Raw genomic sequence first — 9,552 nt, 5'->3', positions numbered from 1 at the left:
CTCCGTCCGAGCTTCCACAGCGGATGGATTCCGGACGAGCTTTCACGACGAACGAGCTCCGACAGCTAGATTTCTACAAACGGTCGATCGCCTCTGAATTCCTCATACTCCTCCTGCAGACAAGAATCCCCAACACCATCCGAAGTCCACCACCGACCGACCTTCCGCCAAGTTCCTCATGAAATCGGATTTCTTCGGCGGATAATCTTCAGACGAGCTTCCACGCCAAGTAAATCCTAGACAGACTTCCCTAGCAATTGGGGTCCTATCGGATTTCGCCAACTAAAAGTCTTCATCCGAGTCTCTACAGCAGATGGTTCTCACCTGTGAACTCAGCGCCCAGGGTCTCCGACCATAGTAGACTCGTCAGCGACCTCAAAAATGTCTGAGCTTCTCCTGGTTCGATGAGATGGAGAGCCATTCCGCTCCATCAGACATTCCAACTGAGCTTCAGCTGATAGATCCGAACTCTCTGGCAAGCCACGACGAAGGCCGCTACCCTGCTCCACTCTCTGTAACAGATTCCATGCAGCTCCACCACTCTCTGGCAAGCCATGACGAAGGCCGCTACCCTGCTCCACTCTCTGCAACGAATTCCACGCAGCTCCACCACTCTCTGGCAAGCCACGATGAAGGCCGCTACCCTGCTCCACTCTCTGCAATAGATTCCACGCAGCTCCACTACTCTCTGGCAAGTCACGATAACGACCACCACTCCACTCTCCGTAACCAACTCCACATGGCCCTGAACGACCCCTGATGCCACTACTCTCCGTAACAAACTCCAGGCAGCTCTGAACAGCCCACTGCCAGGCGGTTACAGACGTCGCTGTCAATCGATTGCCCTCTCCATCTATAAATAAGGATCCTCAGATACGTTTTTCTCTAAGCTCTAATCTCTATCTCAAAACTCTGCTAAAATCTTTCCTCGAGCACTCCATTTCTGTTGAAGCAGAGTACTGACTTGAGCATCGGAGGGTCTTATCGGAGCACCTCCAACTCCGATTTAGACTTCCCTTGCAGGTCCCGACAGCGACCGCGGTCATCCCGATTCCAGCTTCTCCGGCTCCGGTGAAATTCTACACCAACAGAATTGGAGCTAGAGGAAGGGCCTGTGTCTTCACAGTACCCTTGTTCTTGAAGGAGTGTTCAACGGGATTGCCTCCAGTCATCTTCTCCGACGTCCTCCTCTCCCTCCCCTGCTAGATCTTCACCTGATGCCTCCCCGAAAGGCATCCACCAGGTGATCCACGGCCTCCGTGGTCAGATCTCAGACTCCGGTCTCGCCTCTAGTTTTCCAAGCTCCTCCTCCTCCTCCTCCCCCGGCAACGACGGTCGGTATGGAGCAATTTGACCTGCTGGTTCAGCAGGTCAGAGACCTCACCGAAGTGGTGCAGGCCATGCAGCAGCAGCAGCAACAGCCGCAGGCGTCAGTGCGGTTGGAAGGGGCATCGTCGGAGTTCCAAGATCTGACGATAGGACGGGCCACTTGGGCCAGTCATCCTATTTTCCCCGGAAAGGAGAATCCGAGGGTGGAGAGCCCTCAGTCCGATCACGATTCTACTCCTGAAGGATCCCTACCTCCACACTACCAGAAGACCCTCGAGACTCGCAGTTGAGAGGACCTCCTGGATCGAAGGCTCCAGGAGATGAACCGACGGATCGAAGAGCTCCACTACGCTCCCTCTGCTTATAGTGAGGACATCTATACTGACCATCCCTTCTCTCAAATGATCATACAGGAACCGATCCCGCCAAACTTCAAGCTCCCTCAATTCAAAAGCTACGACGGGACCTCAGATCCGATCGACCACCTGGAGGCCTTCCGGACAATGATGCTGCTTCATGGCGCGCCAGATGCCATCCTGTGCCGAGCTTTCCCATCCACTCTGAAGGGAGCAGCAAGGAACTGGTACTCGACATTGAAGCCGGGTACCATCTTCTCCTTTGACCAGATGAGTCACCAGTTTGCGGCTCATTTTGTTAGCAGCTGACGTCCTGGAGAGGCTCGGAGTTCCTCATCAATATCAAGCAAAGGGAGGGAGAATCCATCCGGGCTTACGTCAACCATTTCAACGTCACCGCATTGGAGGTCCAGAACTTGGACCAATCGATCGCGATGGCCGCCCTGAAAGGCAGCCTTCAAAAGAACGATCTTTTATTTTTCTTGGAGAAAAAGTATCCTAGGGACTTTGCTGATTTGTTGGCTCAGGCCGAAGGATATGTCCGAGCAGAAGAAGCCTTCAAGATGGAGGACGAGGAGACCGCGAAGGAGCGGCAAGCAGGAGACTCAAGCAAGCCCGCAGTTGAAAAAGAGCCGAGTGAAGCTCGGCCGCATTCTCGAACTCCTCCCTGGCACAGGCGTATTCGGACTCCTCCCCGAGCTCATAAGCAGAGAAGCCAGGACCATAGAGTTCGGTGGAGCTCTCCCCCCAGAAGATTCCACAGTTACGCTCCTCTCAACGCATCGAAAACTCAAGTGTTGATGGAGGTTAGGGAGCAGCTGCCAAGGTCGGAAAGGATGCGCTCGCACCCCGAAAAGCACAATCCGAACAAATTCTACCTCTATCACCGTGACCACGGCCACGACACGGAAGAATGCATTCAGCTCCGAGATGAAATCGAGGAGCTCATTAGACGAGGTCGGCTCGACAGATTCATTCGACGCCGACCTGAAGGTAGGGAAGATCGGCCTAGGGCCCTGCCGCAGCCAGAGCTGCCAAGGAGGGGGGAGCAACCTGAAGATCGACCTCCGATTGGGATTATCAACTTCATCTCAGGAGGACCCCGACGGAGAGCAGATCTTCCGCGGCTATAGGACTCGAAAAGTCTACGAATGTATCACCAACAACTTTGCCCTAAATAAAAATTTCATCCATGTTCGCGTATTTTTTCTTTTGGCATAAGCTTATAACGATAGAAAATAACTCCCCCTATACAAACGAAATTAAGCATGTTAGGAACAGGAGGAGAACCTCATCCTAACATGAACAAAGTCGAAGGCCCGATTTCTTAAAGATCGGATGGGGAGAGAGGCCCTCGCAACGGTCCTTATGTGCCCCCACAGCCTTGTTAGGAATAGGAGGAGAACCTCATCCTAATATGAGCAAAGTCGAAGGCTCGATTTCTTAAAGACCAGACGGGGGGAGAGGCCCTCGCAATGGCCCTTATGTGCCCCCACAGCCTTGTTAGGAACAGGAGGAGAACCTCATCCTAACATGAGCAAAGTCGAAGGCCTGATTTCTTAAAGACCAGACGGGAGGAGAGGCCCTCGCAACGGCCCTTATGTGCCCCCACAACCTTGTTAGGAACAGGAGGAGAACTTCATCCTAACATGAGCAAAGTCGAAGGCCTGGTTACTTAAAGATCGGATGGGGGGAGAGGCCCTCGCAACGGCCCTTATGTGCCCCCATAGCCTTGTTAGGAACAGGAGGAGAACCTCATCTTAACATGAGAAAAGTCGAAGGCTCGGTTACTTAAAAATCGGATGGGGGGAGAGGCTCTTGTAGCAGCCCTCGCATGCCCCCGCAGCCTTGTTAGGAACAGAAGGAGAACCTCATCCTAACATGAGCTAAATCTGACCGTTGGGAACGAGAGGGGAACCTCATCCTGACAGAAATAAAGGCTCGATCGATCGAGACCGGACAAGGAGGAAAGCCTCTTCAATATTCCCTCTGCACTCTCACGACCCCATCAGGAGCAGAGGGAAGACCCTCACTCAAACACAAAAAAAAAAGAGAGATGAAAAGAGAATGCGACGAACTACGTCAGCGATAAGTGAAAAATGAACTACATCAAAGGCACAAGGGACCTCGTCTCAATGAGGAAGAAAACCCTTGTCGAAACTCTCTAGTCCCAAAGGGTGAATCAACACAGTGACGACCAAGAATCTTCAAACAACGTCGATGTCCAACGGGTTGAGAGACGAAGGAAGCTCAGTAAACAATGACTCAAAACAGGAATCGACGAGGTAATGAGAAAAATTCTGTTTCATTTCATTAGTAAAGCATGTGTTACAAAGCCTTTGAAAGCCGAGACTCAGGGGACCTCGCCTCAACGAGGAAGAAGACTCTCGTCGAAAATCTCCGATCCCAAAGGGCGAATCAGCACAGCGACGATCAGGAATCTTCAAACAACGTCGACGTCAAACAGGATGAAAGATAAAAGAAGTTCGGTAAATGACAACTCAATACCAAAATAGATAAGGTAATAGACAATTTCATTTTTATTTCATTGGTGAAGTACACATTACAAAGCCCCGAAGGCCAAAAATAAAAAGAAAGAGAAGAAAGGAGCTCTAAGGAAGCCCAGCTTCTTCCGACTTCGAGCTCTCGGTTTCAGTCCTTATTAGGGATTACCTTAAGTTTTTAACTTCTTCCTCTAGCTCCATCTTTCTCAGCAGCATATCCTGATACATCTGGTGGAACTGCCGGCTCTCATCCTCCGACTCTCGAAGCCTCTTCCTCAGGACTTCGGACTCCGTCTCGGCATCTTTGACCGCCTGCTGCTCGTGGACCAGCTGAATCTTCAGTCATTGCAGTTCGGCCTCCTCCCGCCCAAGGGCCCCAGACAATTATGTCATGGTCTCCCTCAAGGAGCGGAGCTCATCGGAGCCTTGTGCAAAGACGGGCTGGACTCTCTCAGATAACTGCCTCCGAAGGCAGGCAACTTTGTCGGTCACCGTCTGGAGCTTTCTTCAGTAGTCCTCTACTTGTCCGCTCCAGCCAGCTCGATAAGTGTTATAGTTCGCCTCAGCATCCTGCAGCTGCTTTTGAAGGTCAGAGAACTTCTGCGACCAGTCTCGATCGCTGTCGGCTTGGACTGTGAGCCAGGACGAGCTCCCTTCCAATTGACCGATCTTCTCTCGTGCGACCGCCAGCTCGACTTCAAAGGAGCTGATCTTAAAAGCCTAAGCCCAAGATCGGTCGCTAGCATGCTTCTGGAGTTCCTCGAGCTTCGTCACAAAGTCGGCCTTCTTCCGGGTGAATTCCATGAGTCCCCTTTTGTGGAGGTCCTGAAGGCGAATGGCCTCCGCAGCGACTTCCGAGTGGCTCTTCCTCAGTCGGTGAAGTTCATCTTCCAGCTTCTTAGATTTCTTCATCAACTGACGAACTTTCCTCCTGAGGTCTCAGATCGTCGACGTCAGTAGGATCCCCTGTGGCAGGGGGAGAGCTTCGACAGGACCCTATCGTTGGGAGGCAGAAGTGTCACGGCTCAGATTAGTACAAGAAGACAAAAGATAAGGAGAAGAATACCGAAAAAAAAAGAGAGGAGGACCCTCTGTAAAGAAGGATCCAATTTCATTGATTAAATAATTTTCAAGTACAAGAGAATCGAAAAAAAATAATCACCACAAAGAAGAAGTACAAAGCTAGAGGTTTCGGACCTCTGGGGTAGAAGTAGAGGGGCTCGATGTCCCCGGAAGATCGCGGCGGTGGCTGCGGTAGTCGACGAGGTCCCGACTGGTGGAGGACCAGCAGTGGCCTCGGATGGTCCAGCTTCATCATCGGATGCCTCGTTCAGGAAGCCGAGATCCAGTTCGAAAAACCTCCCAGCCACTTTCTCTTGGCAGAGTTTGAAACCCTTGATGAAGGCATCCTGACCGAATTGGACCTTTAGATCCTCCATCTCGGAGGAGGCCTTGAACTCCTCCACTGCTCGGACCCCTGCCTCCAAAGTCAGGGACGAAATCTGCACCTTCAGCTCGAAAACCTGTGCCTTCAACTCAGAAGTCTGTGCCTTCATTCGGAGATTTCGGCCTCAGCCTTCTTCTTCTCCTCCTCCAAGGCGATCCTCAGATCGAACGAGGTTTGTCCCTCCTTTTCCAGTGCATCCTGGAGACTTAGGACCTCGGTGATCTACTCCTCGAGGTGGGCGGCCCCAGCCAGGCGACCTTCCTCCGCTCGAGCTGCCTCCCTCTTGGCGATCTTCACTATCTCGACATTGGCAACAAGCTGGTGCCCAATCTGCAAGAAAAGTCGGGGAGTCAATATAAAGGCCGAAGGGAGAACTAGGTAAAGGAGCAGGAAGGGGGAAAAAGTGGGTTAACCTACTTCGAGGAAAGATCTCAGAGAGTCCCAGACCCATAATTCAAGATCGGCAAGGGTGATCCTCTCGACGACCTCGGGCAGAATGCATCCTTCGACCAGCCTTTTTATTAAATCCCTGTTGTTGAAGGGATTCTCCCTCAAGTCTTCTTCAGAGCCACCGGCTCCCTCGACGGCAACCTTGCGACTGCGGTCCTTCCGAGCCAGGTTCTTCTTTCTCTTCCTCCTTTTGGCTCCAAGTTTCCCTTCAAGACGGGCCTCTGGAGCGGGATCCTCGGCTGGGGACTCCTCGAAAGGGCTTGGGGGACTTCGGGTTCGGCGTCGGAAGGGACTTCGACAGCAACGACCATCGAAACAGGCACGATCGAGCTTGTCCCTTCTGTTCTGGCTTTCTTCACCACCCCGAAGTCGAGGCATCTTTTCTCTTGTGGGTCTTGAGACCCTGGGCTAACCTCCGAGCCACACTTGTGTCCATATCTGCGATAAAAGAAGATCGACACGGCTCAGAGATGGAATAAGAGGAATGGGAACCAAAAAATAAAAAATATAATACAAAATAATATGAAATAAAATGGTATCGACAGGATTAAGAGGACTCAGGCCGACGTTGAATAAAAGCTATTCCCTCAGAAGTTTGGGGAGGAGGGGGGCTCGATAGGCCTCGAGCTTTTTGGAGGCCTCGAGGTCGTCTCCTTCCAGGCTAGAAGCTCGGCAGATGGAATCCCTCAGAGAGCCCCAAGAGGGTAATCCTAGCTCCAAGGTTGGGCATCAGACGTAGAGGAACCTCTCCTTCCAGTTGTGGATAGAAGAAGGGGCACCTTTCAGCAACCTCTTTCTACCAAACTGAGAAAAGAAGTACCACCAGTCTTTTGCCGAGGGATGACGCTTGAAGGTGTAGAAATTTCTAAACAAAGAAAGAGTCGGCCGAACTTCAGCTAAACTATAAAGAGAAAGAAACCCTATTAAAAACCTAAAGGAGTTCGGCATGACGAAAGCTAGAGAGATGTTCAGAAAATGAAAGAGAGCGACGACAAAGGATGGCAGTGGAAGCCGAAGCCCGACACAGAAGGCCTCCTGGTACAGGCAAAAGCAGTCAGGAGGAGGGGCGCTAGCCCGGTCAGTTTGCCCGGGAAGCTCAAGCTCGTACTCCGGAGGAACTCCATACTGAATCCTTATCAGTGAGAGTTCATTCGGAGTCAAGGAGCCAGGGATGGTGTCCGACGCAAAGGCCAGACAAGGTTCGGTCCTAGCTACGGGCTTGTCTACGGTACAAGAACTTTGGGAAACTAAGGCTGACGAACTCCTAGAGCTACTAGAAGAGGAGATATCAGAAGATATTTTGGATCAAATAGAAGCCACAAAAATCCCCCCCAAAAAAAAGAGAGAAGAAGAAGAGAATCGGGAAAAGTAGCGAACGAGCCCTCGAGGGAGCCAAACGAAAGGAACACGAAGAAGAAAGAACAGAAAGACAACGAGAAGTTCCAGGACTAATCTAGGTTGGCCTGGGGAGTGCGGGAAGGTGGCAAGGATGATGGAAGACCCGGAGGATGCCTATGGCCGAGAAGGATGCTAAAGAAGGCTGCTACTCTCGGGGAAGAAGAGGGGAGCGAAGGACTCTATCAGGCGGGGTGAAACCCCTAAGGAGGAGGATGTGTTTAAATAGGCAACAGGGCTCGGAGCAGTTGTGATCGCGGATCTCCTCTGGCCGACCTGCACTTGCTGCGTGTCCCACTCACTATGACAGGCTGCTGAAAATGACTGACAATTGGTAAAATCATTATTGCACCGTACCTAGAGCCACGCCCCAGCGAAAATTCCAAAAAGAAGAAATCTTTTTTGAAAAGGCTCTAGTACCAGCGTGCCGAACGTCAAAATATCTGGCAACCTCCGAGTGCGGCAATCAAGGGGGGCAACTTCAGTCGTCAGAATTTTTCTGTACTCCCTTCATTCGAAACCCGAACTCAAGAGTAGGGGGATTGGTGTTGGGTATCAAATACCCCCCGACCGAAGTTCATAAAAGACAGATCCTTCCAGGGCTTTTATGGCTTCCGACCTTGTGTGGCGTCTCTCTGAACCCCCTCGACCGTCCGAACTTTCAGGCTTCTCCGACAATGAGCTTCTCCATCTATCTACCGGGCCGCTCCAAAGGCTCTCTAGGCCTCATTATCAGCCGACCTTCTACAGCGTTCAACTATTCCCCGAACTCCTCCCGGACTTCGTCAATATCCGAGCTTCTTCGACAATGAGATTTCTACAGTAATCAGATTCCATCCAATTTCTACGGTGGTCGACCGCCTTCAGGATTCCAACCGATCTTCTACTACGAGCGATCTACTCTGAACCCCTACAACGGGCGATCTACCCCAGATCTCTATTGTAAACAGATTTCTTTCGAACTTCCATTACAGGTAGCCTTCAGCCGAGCCTCTTCGTAGCTGGATCTCAGACGAGCTTCTACCATGGGGCAGGATCCACCGGCCAGGTCGTTACTCCGAGCTCCCGCAACAATCGATCTTCGATCGAGCTTCAACAATAAGCGACCTCCTTTCGGCCTCCCACAAGAACCGAACTCCGTCTGAGCTTCCACAGCGGATGGATTTCGGATGAGCTTTCGCGATGAACGAGCTCCGACAGCTGGATTTCTACAAATGGCCGATCGCCTCTGAATCCCTCATACTCCTCCTGCAGACGAGCCTCCCCAACGCCATCCGAAGTCCACCACCGACCGACCTTCCGCCAAGTTCCTCATGAAATCGGATTTCTTCGACGGATAATCTTCAGACGAGCTTCCACACCAAGCAAATCCCAGACAGACTTCCCTAGCAATTGGGCTCCTATCGGATTTTGCTAACTAAAAGTCTTCATCCGAATCTCTACGGCAGATGGTTCTCATCTGTGGCCTCAGCGCCCAGGGCCTCCGACTATAGTAGACTCGTCAGCGACCTCAGAAACATCCAAGCTTCTCCTGGTTCGATGAGATGGAGAGCCATTCCGCTCCATCAAACATTCCAGCCGAGCTTCAGCTGACATATCCGAACTCTCTAGCAAGCCACGACGAAGGCTGCTACCCTGCTCCACTCTCTGCAATGGATTCCACATGGCTCCACCACTCTCTGGCAAGCCACGACGAAGGCCGCTACCCTGCTCCACTCTCTGCAATAGATTCCATGCGGCTCCACTACTCTCTGGCAAGCCACGACGAAGGCCGCTACCCTACTCCACTCTCTGCAATAGATTCCATGTGGCTCCACTACTCTCTGGCAAGTCGCGACAACGCCCACCACTTCACTCTCCGTAACCAACTCCACGTGGCCCTGAACGACCCCCGACGCCACTACTCTCCACAACAAACTCCATGTGGCTCTGAACAGCCCACTGTCAGGCGGTTACAGACGTCGCTATCAATCGATTGCCCTCTCTGTCTATAAATAAGGACCCTCAAATATATTTTTCTCTAAGCTCTAATCTCTATCTCAAAACTCTGCTAAAATCTTCTCTCGAGCAC

The sequence above is a fragment of the Elaeis guineensis genome, chromosome 4 (genome assembly GCF_000442705.2).
Source record: "Elaeis guineensis isolate ETL-2024a chromosome 4, EG11, whole genome shotgun sequence".
NCBI lineage: Eukaryota > Viridiplantae > Streptophyta > Magnoliopsida > Arecales > Arecaceae > Elaeis > Elaeis guineensis.
Note: the sequence above shows the minus strand (reverse complement) of the source record.